This window comes from Octopus bimaculoides, chromosome 6, assembly GCF_046866305.1.
Source record: "Octopus bimaculoides isolate indiv1 chromosome 6, ASM4686630v1, whole genome shotgun sequence".
NCBI classification, from domain to species: Eukaryota; Metazoa; Mollusca; class Cephalopoda; order Octopoda; family Octopodidae; genus Octopus; species Octopus bimaculoides.
In genome coordinates, this window is record NC_142933.1 from 45,501,115 (window position 1) to 45,521,114 (window position 20,000).

The following is a 20,000-nucleotide window of genomic DNA, read 5'->3' on the forward strand; positions in this document are numbered from 1 at the left end:
TTCGTTAATGATCTTCCAGAGACAAATTCACCTTTTACCGAAGAGTTAACTAACTAGAAGTCATTACTGATGTTCTAAGTACCAGCTCACCTATTACAGAAATGATAATTACCTGGAAACCATTAATGATCTTGGCACATTTGGCAGAATATGAGACAAAATGGTTTGCAGTATTTAAGCTAATTCCTTTACACCAGGGGTTCTCAACCATTTTTTAATCTATGGATCTCTTTGATTACTATTTTATTCTGGTGGACACCGAGCTCCCCAGAGTGATTTGATGTTTTATAGAAACTTATTCCAAAATTTCTACTTTGTTTTTCACACATTAATTTGTGTAGGTTGAACTATGTAAAATGTTAGAAAAAGAAACCTAGTGTTTCTTGCAATACATACAAATACATACATCTGAAGCAAAATTTTTCAGGGGTCCTTAAAATACTATTTTGGGTTCCCAATTTACTATTTTGCTGTGTAGATCCCCAAAAATTTCATATGGACCCTCACGTGCCATGTAGACAAGGCGTTCTTGACCATACTGTTTTATTCTGGTGGGCCCCTATTCAATGTTTAAAAACTAATTTTATAGAAACTTCTTTCAAAATTCCTATTTTGTTATTCACACATTAACTTTGTGTCGGTTGGACTATATGAAACATTAGAAAGAAACCTAGCTGTTTCTGGCAATTCATACATCTAAAGCATAATATTTTCAGAGAGCCTTAAAATAAAATACTACTGTGGCTCCTTAATTTACTATTTTCTTGCATGGATCCCTTCCCAAAAAAGTCATATGGACGCTCAGGGGTCATATGGACGCTCAGAGATCATATGGACCCCAGTTGAAAACCACTGCTTTACATTCTAATTTCAAATCTCTTCAAAATCAATTTTTCTTTTCATCTGCCAGGAGTCTATAAAATAACACCTGGACATGATTTACTCGACTACAACATGCTACACCTGTAATTTATAACCTCGCACATATGATACTCTACATCAACTTCATTAGCCACAGTATTTGTACAACAGTATATTAATAATTCATAAACAGGCCCAACTGAAAATAGTTTCTTAGAAAGATCATTCATTTAACATGTAGTGAGCTAAGAATACTAACATTTATTTGAAGAGTTCTAAAGTGAAACCACGATTTTTCAGTACTAATTGACTATATAAGAGTAGTTAATACAAGTGGATACTGAATAATGGAAGAAACTCATGTTTCACTTACTCCATTTAAGCTAAATGTGACGGCAAAGTACACTGTATTCAGCCGTCTCTTCATTTTCATTGCTATATTTCAATTCCACCTCTATCTCTCTTTTGATTTTGGTGAATAGATGTTCAATGAAGAATTCTTTAAAGTTCCTTTGCATCATAGTAGGCATTCATACAAGAAAGTAGGTGTGTTTTGGATTGATCAGAGAAAGTTAATTGATTTCATAAAGCTTCAAGGTCAAGAGAGACTGGGAATTATCGGAACTAAGTGCTGTAGAGTGTGTGTTGAATAAGAGCCATTAATTTATTCAACAAAGCGAATATTTACAGAGGGATATTGAAAAGTCTGTTTATTAAAAGCCATTCCTTGCAACCACTGCTTCTAATTTCAGGTAGATTTGTTTATTCGATCTCAGAGATAGTCACCTTTCTCAAGGACAGAATGGTTCTTTAGGTGTAAAAAAATGGCACGGAAACAGTAACACATACACACACACACACACATGCAACATATGATATATATATATGATGGGTTCTAGTCTCTGATCCAAAATTACATTTCCCCTGACCAATATTGGAGGCTCTGCAAAAGCTTGATATACAGCTCATCTTTGACCAAGGCAATCTAGAAGTGTGTTTAGAAGTGCCTTTAGAAGTTTTATGCACTGCTTTTCAACAAATAATTAAAGAAATATGTTTTTCTGTAGAAATCATAAGAAAATAATGCAAGATTAAATTTTGAACAACAATTGTAGAAGATATTAACATGTACTATTTTCATAAAATAAATCAATTCAGTGATCAAGCAAATAAGTAACACATTGCAAATAAGTAACACATTAAGTAATACCCATTTATAATAGCACCAGTTTTGTGTATAACAACATGTGGTAACTTAAACATTGAAATTACAGAAAACCTAACACAACCATTGAGCTCATCATCATCATTGTTGTTTTAGTGCCCTCAATGGTTCTCAACCATTTTTTCTATCTATGGACCCCTTTGATTGCTCTTTTACTCTTTTACTTGTTTCAGTCATTTGACTATGGCCATGCTGGAGCACCGCTTTTAGTTGAGAAAATGGACCCCAGGACTTATTCTTTGTAAGCCTAGTACTTATTCTATCGGTCTCTTTTTGCCGCACCGCTAAGTTACGGGGACGTAAACACACCAGCATCAGTTGTCAAGCGATGGTGGGGGAACAAACACAGACACACAAACACACACACACACATATATATATATATATATATATATATATATATATATACGATGGGCTTCTTTCACTCACAAGGCTTTGGTTGGCCCGAGGATATAGTAGAAGACACTTGCCCAAGATGCCACGCAGTGGGACTGAACCCAGAGCCATGTGGTTGGTAAGCAAGCTACGATCCCCACAGTCATTTGATACTTCTTTCAAAATTCCTATTTTTATTTTCAAACATTCACTTGTGTAGAGAAAGAAACTGAGCTATTTCATGCTATAAATACATCTAAAGCAACATTTTTTCATGGACCCCTAAAATACTACTGTGGCTCTCCAATTTATTATTTTGCTTGCATGGACCACCAGAAATTTAATATGGACCCTTCAAGGGTGGTATGGATCCCAGGTTAGATGGAACTAATTGAAGTGGTTTTTCTTGTTGCCAGATACCCTTCTTGACAGCAACCATCACCTGTTTCCAAGCAAGAACAGATTCAGTCCATCCAGTGAGCTTTCAAAAAGATTCTGCCAACCCATATTTATTCACAAAGTTTTGTTCAATTCAAAACTATGGTAGAAAGGACCCAAAATGTGTCACTCAGTGGGACTGAACTCAGAACCACATCTTTTACTTGTTTCAGTCATTAGACTGTGTCCATGCTGGGACACCACTTTGAAGAACTTCTTAGTCAAATCAAGTGGCATCAGAAATATTTTTTTTTAAGCCTGCCACTTATTCTATCATCACTTTTGCTGAACTACTAAGTTACAGGGGTATAAACACACCAGCACCAGTTGTCAAGTGGTGGTGGGGGACAAACACAGAAACACAGACACAAAAACACACACTTATTTATATATATGTGTGTGTGTGTGTGTGTGTGTGTGTGTGTGTGTTAGGAGGTTTGGAGTTGATATACAGGAATTATATATTAGAAAAAATAAGGTACTCAGATATCTGGATGGTTGTAAATTTACAGATTTTTATTAATATGTCACATGTTTTTATAAATCATATATTAGCACTTGCATCTATTCTAGTAGATTCTCCAGATATATATATATATTTATATATATACAATGGGATTTTTTCAGTTTCCATTGACCAGATTCACTCACAAGGCTTTGGCTGGCCCAAGGTCATAGTAGAAAATACTTGTCCAAAATATCACGCAGTGGGGATGAACAAGGAACCATAAGGTTTGGAAGAAAACTTCTTGCCATTTAACCACCCCTGCACCTATGATTGCAAACTGAAGTGAACATTTTAACTATATCAGTAGTCTGCAAGTTTCACCAGTATAGGTAATATTCAATCACTGGCTGACAATGGTTATATGGTCAGGGAAATTCAAACACAATTTTAATTACTTTGTAGGACTTGTCTTTCCAGAATGACTGATGTTGTATGTAGAGTTGAATAAAGTTTATAGGTGTTAATAAATCTAGTTCCAATAGTTAAGTTGTTGTCATTTTGTTTTATTTCACTATTCAAATTCAACATCAATTCAGAATCTGTTCTTAATTATAATTTAACCAGTAAAATTTGCAACAAATGACTGTAGGGACTTCATTAGTTTGCTTAGTGACTCCCATGTGAATAGAAATATAAGGAATTTGCATTAATCACCAAAGTGACCTGAGAGAATTATACCACATAATATTATTGGACATGGGATATTACCATTTCAAGTAACTCAAATTAGATTGTCATATTATATAACAACTAATAAAATAGACCAAATAAATCATAAGAATGAGTGGAGAATGAATGTTAAGGATTTCAAATATTGTTAGGTAATGAGTGATTTAAAATGGATGGAATTTTGGAAAAAATTTTTTTCAAAGCATTGGCTGTCATTTCTAGCATGTCAAGCAACCACATTGAGGCCTGCCTTGTATTATCTACTTATTCAACAGACATCCATGCATGCACAATGGGCATTGTTATTCTGGTAATTGGGAAAAGAGTTGGTTTTTAAGATTGAAATTTTGGAAAAAACTTCTTCTCAAACATTTGGCTGTTATTTCAAGCATGTCAAGCAACTACACTAAGGCCTCCCTCATTTTGTCTGCTGTTTTAATGCCAAGCATTCATGCATGTGGAAATGAGCAGTCAAGTTTATAAATATGCAGAATGATGGTACAAGAGTGAGGAAGGTATTCTGAAAGTTGGGGAGGGAGATTAGGGATTTTAAAATAATTGAAGTTTTAAAAGCAGATTCTTTTTTTTTGTTTTTTTTTTTTTCAGAAATTATTATCGCTACGTTTTTCACCTGGAATTCCCCCCAAATTTTTGAAAAATGTGAAAAACAAAAGAATTTATGGAATGGATATGTAAAATTTTGAAAAGCAGTTCCAAGGTAAAGTCATAATTTCTGTGGCTGAAAATATAAGGATTCTGAAAGAAGCTTAAAAAATAAAAAAAGAAAACGAAAACACACAAACACAAAAAAAAAGTCAGGAGTCTATTCAACACACCCACTCTGATTTTTTTTTGTCTTTTCAATTGTTTATACTCACTAACTTTCAATACAGACCATCACTACTTAGCTCAGATTTTAATGTTTATTGTTTACATGTGTGAGTGTCTACATACCTGCATACAGCTATGTGTGTATGCACACAACACACACACACACACACACACACACACACACACACACACACACACACACATGCATAGCTACATTTTAGTGCTACAGTGATCACCTTTAAATTTGACCACTTTCAAAATTGTTTTCAGCATTATATTTCTCTGATTGGGACTTTAGAAGGCTTAATGAAATTAAAGTTTCTTTGTTTGTCCCCCACATCACCACTTGACAACTGGTGTTAGTGTGGTTACATCCCCATAACTTAGTGGTTTGGAAAATGAGGCCGATTGAATAAGTACTAGGCTTACAAAGAATGTGTCCTTCATAATTGTGAGCCCAACGCTCCTACCACTGAGACACACACCTTCAAACTGGCCATAGCTGACTAAAATATTCTACCTGCTTTATGTTCAAACTGACCAAATCCGGCCTCTCACACCTACTCTACAATGTCCTTCTAAAAATAAACTGCCACATTATTAAACTCTCGAAGTTACAAGATAATGCATGATTAATTCAAAGCGACATATTATATTTGATAGTGATGGTCTTCCTAAGTCACAAGAGAACTGACATCATGTATACACATGTATATATGTATATGAATGCATACATATGTCAGGAATGGCTGTGTCATTAAGAAGCTCACTTTGCAACCATGTGGTTTTGAGTACATTGGGCATGGTACTTTGGGTAAGTGCCCACAGCATGGTACCTTGGGCAAGTGTCTTCTATTATAGACCGAAGCCAACCAATGTTTTGTGATTGAATTTGGTAGACAGAAACTATATATATGTGTGTGCGTTTGCCTTTGTGATTGTGCACTTGACAACTGATGCTAGTTTGTTTGCATCCCTACAACTTAGTGGTTCAGCCAAAGAAACTGACACAATAAGCACCAGATTCAAAAAGGAAGTACTAGGGCGAATTTGCTTGACTAAACCCTTCAAGGGGGTGGCCTCAGCATGGCCACAGTCCAATGACTGAAGTAAGTAAAAAGATGAGAAGAAAAGAATAGAGATACACACACACACACAGGTGTAGATGTGTGGTAAAAAGATTGCCTCCCAACCACATGGTCCTGGGTTCAGTCCCACTGCATGGTACCTTGAGCAAATATATCTTCTACTATAGCCCCGGGCCTACCAAAGCCTTGTGAGTAGATTTGGTAGACTGAAACCGAAAGAAACCCACCGTGTGTATGTATGTATGTATATACATATATATATATCTGTGTGTGTCTTTGTGTTTGTCCCCCCATCACTGCTTGACAACCGATGTTGGTGCATTTATGTTCCCATAGCTTAGTGGTTCAGTAAAAGAGACCGATATAATAAGTACTAGGCTTAAGAAATAAGTCTTGGGGGGTTGATTTGCTTGACTAAAACCCTTCAATGCGGTGCTCCAGCAGGGCTGCAGTCAAATGACTGAAACATGCAAAATGAATATATATAAAGTGAGAGAGGGGAAAGAAAGAAAGAAAGAAAGAAAGAAAGAAAGAAAGAAAGAAAGAAAGAAAGAAAGAAAGAAAGAAAGAAAGAAAGAAAGAAAGAAAGAAAGAAAGAAAGAAAGAAAGAAAGAAAGAAAGAAAGAAAGAAAGAGTGGTCTGAAAAGAAAAGAAGTGCAAGTGGAAACAAAAGACAGCTGAGAAATGGTAAAACAAAAACCGAAAATAAATGAAAGGAAGAGAGCGAAAAATTGAGTTAGAAATAGAAGCCATATGTGACAGAGGAAGCTGAACATGTATTGTTTGTATATGAGTTATTCAACTAAACACTAGCTAAAACTTTGCTGGAATCATGTGTTGTTCTGGGAAAATATTTTTTTTTTTTATATTCTGAGGGAAGTCCTTTTCGGTATTATGTTGCTAACAAGAAAGAATCATAGAAAAAAAAAATGAATGAGGAAAAAAGGAAAAAAGGAAATAAAAGGGATTTCCAATAACGAGGTTTAGAATAAACATAATTAATCTAATATGTATGAAACTGTTTTCTTCTTTATGTTTATGTATGTATATGTATGTGTAAGTGTGTGTATGTGTGCATGCTTGTGTGTATGTACATATAGCTTCCTCTAATAGATCCATTTTTTTTTTTTCTAAGGGTGCTTTTCCTTGTTTTTTATCAATTCTATTAGCAACATAAGATTAAGCATTGATCCATTTGGTTTTCAGAAAAGAACATTTCTGGAGGGATAAAGAGGTATATAACCAACGAAAGATCGTCTTTGTTTTATTTACCCTGAAGGAATAAAAAGTAAAGGCGTCTCCCTGAGATTTGAAATTTTAAAAAAAATGAAGTTTAACAACAGCTCATCAAAATATAATTTCACAAATGCAGATATGTGTATGTGTGTATATGTGTGTGTGTGTGTGTTAGAGAGAGAGAGAGAAGGTGAAAGAGAGGGATGAGAAAGAGAGAAACCATCATTATAACACTGATTATGCTTAAGGCTCAAAAGGTATAATTATATCATATGTCCTTTACTATGGTTACAACTGGGTGTGCATATACCCTCATCGTCATTGGCTGTGTGATGGTTCCAGGTTCAGTCCCACTGTGTGGCACCTTAGGCAACTATCTTCTACTATAGCCTCAGGCCAACCAAAGCTATCATATAAATGTATACATATATATCTGTGTGTGTGTGTGTGTGTGTGTGTGTGTGTGTGTGTGTGTGTGTGTGTTTATCCCCCCATCACCATTTGTCAACTAGTGTTGGTGTGTTTATGTACCCGTAACTTAGCAGTTTGGCAAGAGAGATTGATAGAATAAGTATCAGGCTTAAAAAGGTATTGGGGTAGATAAATTCGACTAAAAGTTCTTCAAGGCAGTGCACAAGCATGGCCACAGTCTAATGAGTGAAACAAGTAAAAGATAAAAGATATCATTTCATTCATTTTAACATCCACTTTTCCATGCCTGCATGGATCAGATGGAGTTTATTGAGAGAGATTCCCACTTGCACAGGATGGGTGGTGTCACCTCTCACCCAAAGGATTTTACCCACATAGCATTAGTTTCAACAGGAAAAATAAAGTTAGATACTTTTTGAACACGCCTCATATATATATGTGATGGACCCTCCTATTGAAAATGATGTGTGAGTGTTCAGCTTTTGTCAAATGATCTACACAAATGATTTGTTTATAGTAATCAAATGTATGTGCCATACATTAGCTCGCTCCCTCCATCAAATTGGTGTTGCCTGAATAGGTACAGAGTGTACGTGTCAAGTGTCAAAGTGATCGCAGAGTGGTTTAAGTGCCTAAATATATTCCAGTCTGTTTATCAAACATATATACCTATATATATGTGCTTTTGGTTGTAAATATATATATATATATATATATATATAAATAAATATTGATAGGAAGGACAACAAAAGAAAGAAAGAGACCTCGATATTATGCAAATAGAGGAATTTATCTGTAAAAATATGTGACACTTATTCAGTAGCCATGATAAAACTCCGAGTTTTGGATGCCGGGGTGGGAACCACACCAACTGAAGAGATGTTGGCGTGGGCTCCCACTCCAGCATTTGAAACTCGGAGTTTTATCATGGCTACTGAATAAGTGTCACATATTTTTACAAATATATATATATATATATATATATATATATATATATAACTATATAAATACAGGATAATACTGGCATTAATTGTCAGTTTAATAATTTTTACCCTGTATTTACATAGTTAAATATTTAGATTTTTAGTTGGATAATATATGGTGAATTTATTCACTACTGTACTACTCTAACTCTGCACATTGATTGGGGGGCATTTGATCTGAATTCTTGATGTATAAAGATAGAACTTAAGTGCACATATGTTTACTTTGTATTTTTGGTATGTATTATAGTTTCATAATTATGCATTTTCCAGCGACCTTACTAACGAGCCATGAATGGTTAATTAATCAATTGATTGACTAATTGATTTATTTGATCATTAATGGTGAAATTCATGGGTATAGGGTTAACTGAGATTTTTATTCATTCAAGTGTTCTACAAGAACATGCAATGTAAGAATATCTCTTTCGCAGTTTGGATTTTGACTGCCCTCTCTAGCATGTAAGGAATCCACATGATGGTCCCATCTCCATGTATAGACTCCTATACAATATTTTATATATATGCATACATACATATATATATATATATATATATATATATATATATATATATATATATATATATATATATATATTCATACATACATTACATACACACACACGCTTGTATGAATGCATATATGTATACATATGTAGGCATGTATATAAGTTGTATGTTTATGTATGTATGCATGCATGCATGCATCTATGTATGTTATTTGTACATCTTAGTGGACAAATAGCTTTTACAAACAGTGTTCAATGTTTGTTATGAAGAATAATTCTTACATTTTATTGATGTCTCCATTTTGACATTTCACTAACATTTACACTTACAACTCACACTAACTCACTTTACAACTACATCTCTCATACATCTGTAATCTAGACATGTTCTTTCATTACAAACTACTGCAAATAATGCTTTACTCCAACACTGCACCTCATACAGCATTCAGACATGTTTTCAGACAACTAGTGAATAATATTTGTTGTTTTCTACCAAACAGTTTCACTCAAAATTTATTTTGGCTTCATGGTGCTGCTTTCATAGTGATCTTCTGAAGGGCAGAGAAGTGGGTTAAAACCTTAAATAAGATTTGAAGCTATAAGTTATCAAGTTTATTGCTTTAGTTTAGTGCTGAAGGTCAGCTGGCAGGATCATGTCACAAATGAGGAGATTCTGAGTAGAGTAAGGTCACAACAACTGCAAGAAATTGTAGCAGAGCACCAATTCCATCTGGCTGGCCACATTCTCAGTAGAGTCAGTCAACAACACACAAAAAAAGTCCTGACTTAGGTACCTCCCTTCAGCATACATAAAAGGGTTAGGCCAAAGATCACTAGGTGGAACACATTTGAAACTGACCTGAAGACAATCAGCATGACATGAAATGGATGTGAACCCAGTGGGGGAAGCTTGTTACCCAACGCACTGAGCAGCATAAGATGACCTAAAGTTAAAGTTTAAGTTAAAAGCTTTAGCTTCAAAGTCAACTTTGCCAGTCAATGACCAGAAGCCAATAAAAATATATGTAATCTAGTCATGTTTTGAAGTCAATTCAAGAAACTGATGTCTCCCAGGAGTTTTTTTTTTTAGACAAGAGACTATAACAGAGAACAATGAACAAAAAAATATTCTGAGTCCTACTTGTATTTTAAGGGTAGAAGAGGGTGTAAGTCCCAAGATCCACATTGAGGAGCAGTGACCCCTCACTTGTTTCAGTTGTTGGATTGTGGCTGTGCTGGAGCACTGCCTTAATAGTTAAAGCTGAACAAATGACCCCAGTACATTTTTTTTTTTTGAAGTTTGGTATTATTCTATCGACCTTTTTTGCCAAGCTGTTAAGTTTTGAGGACTTAAATGAACCAACACCAGTTGTCAAACATTCGTGGGAGGCAAACACAACACAAATATACATACATGCAGTTTCTGCCCACCAAATTCACTCATGAGGCATTGGTCAGGTCCAGGCTTTAGTAGAAGACATTTGACCAAGGTGCCACACCGTGGAACTGAACCCAAAATTGCATGGTTTCAAAGGGGATAATTATGAAACAATACCCTAAATATCCTATAATTAAAAGGATATGTGATGAGCCTACCAAAGTATTCAACACAAGTGTATGTTGTAGATAACAGATGAATGCAAAGAAAATACTGAGATTGTTGCTACCATTCACCATACCCAGCCCACCCACAAAATGATTTTCATACCCAGTCACAAATATAATGAGATAATATGTGGCTTTTTTCAAAGATTGCAGTCTTACAAGTTTGAATAAAAGCTATCACCAAAGAGAAAAGAGTCCAAGATAAGTTTTGCAAGCTATCCATATTTCTGTTAATTTTGTTATGTAATATATAAAGTTCTTCCAATATTTCTGTTAGTTTTGCTACATGACGTATAGTTTTCTCATTAATATTCTATTCAGTTCCAATATTTCCTCTAGGTAAAACCCTCTAACAAATCTGATATTTCTTCAGCATTATACATTTTCTCAGTATTTACGAATATTCTCCAATCATTCTATACATTATATTAGCCAATAATCACAGCATTTTCTCAGCTATAATCTCTATATATTTCTGCTTCATATTCATTTTTGCACTTTTTTAAGTACGTGTCATTTAAATCCTCCAATTAAAATAGTAATACAAATATATTGTTTAAATTTGCTAGTCAAAAAGTAGGGGTTATCTATTCACGAGTTGACATTGTTTCATAATTTGAAATATGTAAATATTTTAACAAGAAAATAACATAACATAACAATAATTAGTTATTCCATTAAGGGGCTCCTCACTGAGCTCATTAATGGATTAATGAGTGAAGAATTCATTCAAGGAATAAATGTAAAGTTACTGTGTTCAAGCCCCTATTGTTCAATATAGTTCTTGTAGTAACCACACTGTTCATGATCAGAAGATACCCATGGGAAGTTCTAAATGATAATGAGCTAACTGTCACTGCAGAATATGACAAATAGCAAGGACAAAGGCCAGTGTGCATGGTTATAACAATGGCACAAAGCGACAACAGGAATTACAAATAGGCAACAGCATTGAATGGTCTTGCATAGAATACAGTTAGAAAGTCAACAGTGCTGTGTGGTCAATGATGCAGATTAAACAAAGGAGTGGTGAAAGTTTGATCAAAATACATAGGAGTAGTTGACATCATTGGCAGCTGAAAGCCTGGTGGCCCACTTGTAGTTAAGAGTTAAATTCTGTTATACAGGTGACTAACAAGTGTGAGCAATGACAATATCATACCATGAGGCCCAGGATTTTAAAAAAAGTGCACTTGAAGCCATGGCTAACAAATGAACAACAAACAAAAAGGTTTTCTAATCAGAGAGCAGAAAGACTGTGAGCTTTGTGAAAGAAAATGGATGTTGTAAAGAGTTTGATCAGACTTGAGAAAACTTGGTGGCTGTGTGCTAAGACACTTGCTTCCCAACTACATGGTTCTAGGTTCAGTACTATAGCATGACACCTTGGGCAAATGTCTTCACCTATAGCCTCAAGCCAACCAAAGCTTTGTGAGTGGATTTGGTAGATGGAAACTGAAGGAAACCCATTGTGTGTGTGTGTATGAGAGAGAGACAGAAACCCATTGTGTGTGTGTAGGGGGTGTCTTTTTGTCTGTGCTTGTCCCCCCACCATCATTGCTAGACAATTGGTGCATTTAGATCTCTGTAACTTAGCAGTTCAGCAAAGGAAACTGATAGAATAAGTACTAGGCTTTAAAAATAAGTCCTGGGGTCAATTTGTTTGACTAAAACCCTTCAAGGTGGTGCTCCAGCATTGTCGCAGTCAAATAACTGAAACAAGTAAAAGAATACTAGAATAAAAGAACTGCAAAACAAGACATGTAAAAAGAAGCCAGACAGTCAGTTAGCATATATATATATTAACCCCTTAGCATTCACATTGTTCTGTCGAATGAAATGCTTATCTATTCTCACCATTTTGAATTAATTATGCATTATTTTGTAGCTTTGAGATTTTGGATGAGGCAGCTGTTAATTTTTAGAGTGATATTGTAGGGTTGGTGTGAGAGGTCAGACCAGGTCAGTTTGAACATAAAGCAGGTAGAATATTTTGGCCAGATATGGCCAGTTTAAATGCTAAAGGGTTAAAAAAATGGTGAAGGTAGAGCTATAAGTGGTGGTGATGGTGATGATGATGACAATGACAATGATGATGAGGAGGAGGAGGATGAGGATGATGATGGGGCAATATGAAAACATAATAAAGTCACAGACAAATATAAATCACAGAAGTAGGAAACTTAGATTAAGTCTCTAGCTACTCCTCTCTTAGCAATAATAAATACAACAGCCAAAGCTGATTAAACCAACTTTTGTCCTCTAAATGGGATTTACAACTAACAGCTTTCCTAATATACAAATTGACTTTCTCTAGTCTCAAATACTGGAAATAGGTAAAGATTTAATCAAATCTCCTTTATTAAAGAGTTCTACTGTCAAACCACAACTACTGCCATTGCCGATTCTTTTTGGATGCTTTGTTTTCATTCTATTTTTTCTTTTTGTTCTTTTGAAGGTTTTTTTCTTTTATTTTGGTTCATTCAAAGGGGTCTTTTTCTCCATTTTTTTTTCCATTTGAAAACTAGAAAACGTTTGTGACAGCTTAATTTTCTGTTGACCTCAGTTAATTCTGTATTCATTTATTTTATAGTTTTGGTTTATATTTCCATTACTGTGATGATTCTCAGTAGCTGAGAGAAAAATTGATTTTAAATAGTTCAAAGTAATTAACACAGAGAAAGCAATCCAATAAAACTGGATATATTTAATATAACTCAAATACTACTTCAATAATGGACACAAGAATATCATCTGTCTATTTCCGTGAAGCAATAAATGTTACTACTTTTTCTAGTGATAGAGAGGTACACATCTCAACTACTTTTTATCTTTTACTTGGCCAAGCTGGGGTACCACCCTGAAGAGTTTTCGTCAAACTAATTGACCCCAGGACTTATGTGTCTTTTTTTAAAACAGTTTTGTAGTTATTCTATTAGTCACTTTTACCAAATTGCTAAATTACAGTGATGTAAACAAACTAATACTGGTTGTCAAGTGGTGATGGAGACAGACACGCACACACAAAATCATACACACACACACATACACAAAATCAGACAAAATCCTACACACACACATATACTCATAAGACAAAATTCTTTCAGCTTCTATTTACTAGATCCATTTACAAGGCATTGGTTAGCATGGAGTGTTTTGGCAGAAGACACTTGTCCAAGGTGCCACACAGCAGGACTTAACCTGAAACCTAGTGATTGGGAAGCAAGCTTTTAACATGATTGTAGATATGACCAACGTAAACAGGTTGTACACACACACACACACATACACACACAATTAATTAGCTAAATTACTTCTACAATAAATATTGAACTAAAACAATTATCAGTAAGCCTCTAGTCAATGAGTCTTGATTTGTTTTAAATACATACGTACTTACATGTGCATGCATGCACACACACACACACACACACACACACACACACACAATTTTATGCTGTTACATCAACAGCCACCCAAGAAACAATAAATTTGTCTGGTCATTCAGGTACATGGACAGATGGCACTTGCAATATCTGAGCAAACATCTATAAAGATACTGATATTGCTAAGGAAATCAAATATTGAATAAAATGTACCAATGTAACCCTTGGACATCTGAGAAGATGTGTATATGAAGGTCATGATTTCAAACAAACAAGTAAACTTATAGCATATATGGCAATTGTTGTACCTGCTCTCTTATATGGCTCTGGAATCCGGACAAGTTATAGACAATACTACTATAATCTTAAACTTATACCACCAGAGATATCTGCGGTAAACCATGCACATCCAGTGACAGGACAGGACACTGGTGTAGCCAAGCATGCCAATATCTCCTGAATTGAAACCATGATTATATACTATCAGCTTCGAAGGACTACTACTGTTATGTGAATAGCAGACTATCAGTTTCTTAAGCTTTATATATATATATATATATATATATATATATATATACATATATATATATCTGTAAAAATAGCCATGATAAAACTCCGAGTTTCGGATGCCGGGGTGGGAACCCACGCCACCATCTCTTCAGTTATCCAGCCATTGAAAATTCCTGTGAAAAATGACCGTTAAATGACCGGCATCTGAAACTTGGAGTTTTATCATGGCTACCGAATAAGTGTCACATATTTTTGCAGATAAATTCCTCTATTTACATAATATCGAGGTCTCTTCTTTTCTTTTGTTGTCCTTTCTAGCAATATATATATATATATATATATATATAAAGCAGTGCTCCAGCATGGCCATAGTCAAATGACTGAAACAAGTAAAAGAATATATATATGCATAAAAATATATATATATAAGGAAAATATAAACATCAAGATGGAGGATATCAAGCTTTAATAGTAGAATACAACATTTGTTTCTGCACTGCACACTGGATTTAAGTTGCTGAGATTATATCAAAATACCATTATAGAATTTTCTTTATAATTATTATACAGTTGAATACTGTTCAGCAACAGCCATGTGGGGTTCTTTATTAGATGGAATACAATTAATTCCTGTTGGGAACAAATGTTGTGATCTACTATTAAAGCCTGTTATCCTCCATCCTCAGGGTATATTATTCTTGTATTATTCTTAGGTGAAGAGGAGTGCCACGTGTATATCCAGCTCTAGGTATACCCCACTGTAGGATATCATGTGGTGGCCAAATAATGGGATAAGAGCTCTTAAAGGCACATTATGAGGTTTTCACCTAGCTTATAAAGTGTGTGCGCGTGTGTATGTAAATTGTGTGGTGGGGGTGAGTGTGTGTGTAACAGCTTTTCTAAGACATGTAAATTGAATTTCTCTGGTCTAAAACATTGGAAATAGGTAAAGACTTAATCAAATCTCCTTTCTTAAAGACTTCTACTGTCAAGTTACAACAACTGCCATTGCCAATTCTGTCTGGATGTTTTGCTTTCATTTTGATTTCTTTTGTTCTTGTTTTTCTGGCCGAAGAAAATCTATCTCTGTAAGTTCCATCTGACCCATACAAACATGGGAAAGTGGATGATAAGACAATCACACACACACACACACACACACACACACACACACGCACACGCACACACACACGCACGCACAAATATACACAAATTTGATATTTATCGGCTTCCTTCAATATTGCCAGATGTTATGACTCAGCTGTTCTGAGAAAACAAAAGACAATAAACAATAAGTATCCTTCCTTTTGTTTGTAACATTGAGATCTTTTTTTTTTTTTGTATTATTGCAGATTACAAGGATCACTTGACTAAGTCTATCTACACACACATGCAGAAATACACATCTATGAATAATGTCAGGATGCTTTGATTGTAAGTAGTTTTCCATATGCATAATCAGTGAAAACAAAATATCATAGACAAACTGAGACTCTTTTAGAAAGAATGAAAGACTCAAACTCACATCTATCACATTGAAACAGTGTAAGTCTGCCCAAAGTTTTGACCCTTTAGCATTCAGATTACTCTCTCAGACATAATGCTTATTTATTCACATTGCTTTGAATTAATGATGCATTATCTCATAGCTTCAAGATTTCTATGATGTGACTGTTTATATTTTAGACTGACATTGTAGGGGAGGTATAAAACACCAGATCTGACTGGCTTAGACATAAAACAAAAAGAATATTTTGGCTGGATATGGCCAGTTTAAATGCTAATGGGTTAAAGCACTTCTTGGAGTACACTTCTTGATAAAATACACATTTACATGTAGACACATGAACACACACACACGCGTATACAGGTCGACATACACAATAATACCCATTTACATACATACACATTTTCTCACATTCTTATACACACAATCTCAAATACCAAGAGTTGAAGAAAAATATATATCTTCTATCTTTTAGTTGTTTCAATAATTAGAATATACCCATGCTGGGGCACCTCCTTGAAGAATTATTAGCCAAAAGAATTGAACCCAGTACTTTTTTCTGTTTTTAACCCTTTTGGTATCAACCTGCCTGAAACCGCCTCAGGCTCTGTAGTACAAACGTCTTGTTTTCAAAAGTTCTAAATTAAAATCTTACACCAAACCTTAGTCACAATTCATTTTCCTAACACTAGCTGAATGATAACTAAGTTATTTTACTAAATTCTTTGTTATATGTAAAATTAATTGAAAGAAGCACAGACCATCTCAGCAGAAATATGGTAATAAAAGGGTTAAGCTTGATACTTATTCAGTCAGTCTCTTTGCTAAACTGCTAATTACAGGGGCATAAACAAGCCAACACTGGTTATCAAACAGTGGTGGGCGACAAACAAACACACACACACACACACACACATACACACACACACACACACACACACACACACACACACACACACAACAGGCTTATTTCAGTTTCCATCAACCAGATCCACTCAAAGGGCTTTGGTCAATCTGAGCCTAGAGCCCAAAGTGACAAAATAAATTTGTCATTTTGTTGTTAACTAGTACTCTTTTACTCTTTTACTTGTTTCAGTCATTTGACTGAGGCCATGCTGGAGCACTGCCTTTTAGTCAAGCAAATCGACCCCAGGACTTATTCTTTGGAAGCCTAGTACTTATTCTATCGGTATCTTTTGCCGAACTGCTAAGTTACGGAGACGTAAACACACCAGCATCGGTTGTCAAGCGATGCTGGAGGCACAAACACAGACACAAACATATACACAAACACACATACACATATATATACATATATACGACGGGCTTCTTTCAGTTTCCGTCTACCAAATCCACTCACAAGGCTTTGGTCGGCCCGAGACTATAGTAGAAGACACTTGCCCAAAGTGCCACACAGTGGGACTGAACCCAGAACCATGTGGTTGGTAAGCAAGCTACTTACCACACAGCCACTCCTGCGCCTAGTCTTTATTTTATTGCAAAAGAGAGAGAAACCCATTGTGTGTGTGTGTGTGTATAGTAATTTCTGATAACTTTTTGTCCTTACCTGAAATAACAAAACCAGAGGTAAAATATACTTTTGGAATCAAACAACATAAACATCCATTGAAATATTTTCTGTTGACTAAAAGATTGTGAGTGAAATATTATTGTAAAATGTACAAGTCAATGAGCAAACTGGTAAGTCAGTATTTTCAAACAAAACACCCTTGCAGTACTGATTCTGCCACAGTTTTACTGACACTCCCTATCTACTATCATTAAATGAAAGGCAGTGAACCAATGATGGGTCTGTTGGAAAGCTTTATTATTCTTCCCCAAAATGTATGACATCAAAATATGATTTCAGTTCTTTGGCTTACATCAGATATTTGGTCACACAGAAATTAAATGTCAAAAAAAAATTTTGCATAAACATTTCTAGACTATAAGTTTTATGTAAATAAATGCCTGGTATTCATAAAAAATATATATAATACATCTCAAACAAATAAATTTATAAGAGACTTAGAAAATAGATATACTATAATACAAATAATATAAAAATAACATACAAAAAAGGCAGTTTTCCTTACCAGCAAAAATGTTCACAACTTACCTGAAAGAACAAAAGAAAAACAATTTATTGAGTGAGAAAGTGAAAAAACGTTTCTAATTTAAGAAAAAAAGTATATTTACTTACAAATATTTTTTAAAAAATAACATTTTGAAACTTACTTAAAATTTTGCTTTTAAAATCATTTTTAGAAAGTTTGAAATAAAGAAAAAAAAAAATGAAATTAGAATGAATATATGTCCACTTTGATATGATTAGTAAATACACATGAATATGAACCATAGGGTAAATCAAAAATAGTAGTTCAAATCTTGTTGAGTTTAACTTTGGCTTTCATCCCTCCAGATTTGACAAAATATAATACCAACAATGTATTGTGATTGGTAGTACTGACTAAAAGCGTCTTCTCAATATTGATGACCTTGTACCTAAGTTAGAAACAGTCATTAAGGCAGTGAGCTGACAGAATTGTTTGAAGTCAGAAAAAATGCCTAGTGTTATTTGTATCTGCTTTTTGCATTCTGAGATCAAATCCTACCATTGCCACCTGTGCCTTTCATATTTCTGGGGGTTGATGTAATTGACTGACCATCCCCTCAAATTATAGGCTTTGTGCCAATGTGAGAAATTGTTATTATTATTATCATCATTATTATTATTATTATTATTGAGTGAGAGAGCAGTCATGCCATCAAAGTGACACTGGGGTACAAACTCCAGCATACTCATCATGACTACCCGTCTGATAAGGAGACACCAAGCACATGCATCACAATCATATGTGCATGGCATAGAAACCTTATATCAAGTTAAACAGTGCATGACCTTGCAGGTGGGGTCCAATTAGAATTGTCTTCAGGTTGAGTAACCCATCCAACTCAAAAGGTCCCTGAATGAGGGACATGCTCAACTGGTTAAGGTCAAACAACTGACAAGCAAATCTGTGGTATTGAGCAGAATATTTGTTGTAACCCATCTTTTATAACAAGATTATTATCATTATTGAGTGAGAGAGCAGTGCATGCCGTCAAAGGGACACTGGGGTAAAATATACGAAGCCCATTATACCCATCATGACTACCCGTCTGATAAGGGTACACCAGGCACATGTATCACAGCCATATGTGCACGACATGGTGATTTCATATCAAGATAAACAGCACATGACCTCACAGGTGGGGCCCAGTTAGAATTTTCTTCAGGCCGAGTAGCCCAACCTGCTCAAAAGGTCCCTGAATATGGTTTGTTTAAGGATGTTGAGCAAAACACCCATGTTTCCAAAAGTGCATTATTCAAACCCCAAATAATTTCTCTCAACACATGGCTATGATGCTCCTCCATTACTGCTGCTCATGATCAGAGATGCACATATCGTCTGCCACCAAGGGACATGCTCAACTGGTTAAGGTCAAACAACTGACAAGCAAATCTGGGGTATTAAGCAGAATATTTGTTGTAGCCCATCTTTTATACCATTATTATTATTATCATCATCATCATCATCATCATCATCATCCAGCCTTACATTCTGAGTTCAAAATCTGCCGAGGTCAACTTTGCCTTTCATCCTTTCAGGGATGATAAAAATAAGTATCAGATGTGTAATGGGGTCAGTGTAATAGATTGTCCCCTCCACTAAATTTCAGGCCTTGTGTCTATAGCAGAAAGGATTATTATTATCATCATTATCCTTATTATTTTTATCATCATTACCAATTATTATTATTATTATTATTATTATCATTATAAGGTGGATA

At 34.9% G+C, this 20,000-nt stretch overlaps 1 protein-coding gene across 7 annotated transcripts in view; it reads right to left on the bottom strand.

The window, feature by feature from the left end:
- The window catches only part of LOC106873829 (pleckstrin homology domain-containing family H member 2), a 719,935-nt gene that overhangs the window by 675,869 nt on the left and 24,066 nt on the right, over window positions 1–20,000 (bottom strand). For 4 of the 7 annotated variants that reach the window (XM_089353814.1, XM_089353811.1, XM_089353808.1 and 1 more), the window contains exon 2: window positions 18,263–18,285. The exons of the other annotated variants lie outside the window; for them this stretch is intronic. The gene's annotated coding sequence lies outside the window, so the exon portion shown is untranslated. The remainder of the gene's footprint in view (window positions 1–18,262; window positions 18,286–20,000) is intronic. 7 annotated transcript variants of the gene reach the window in all.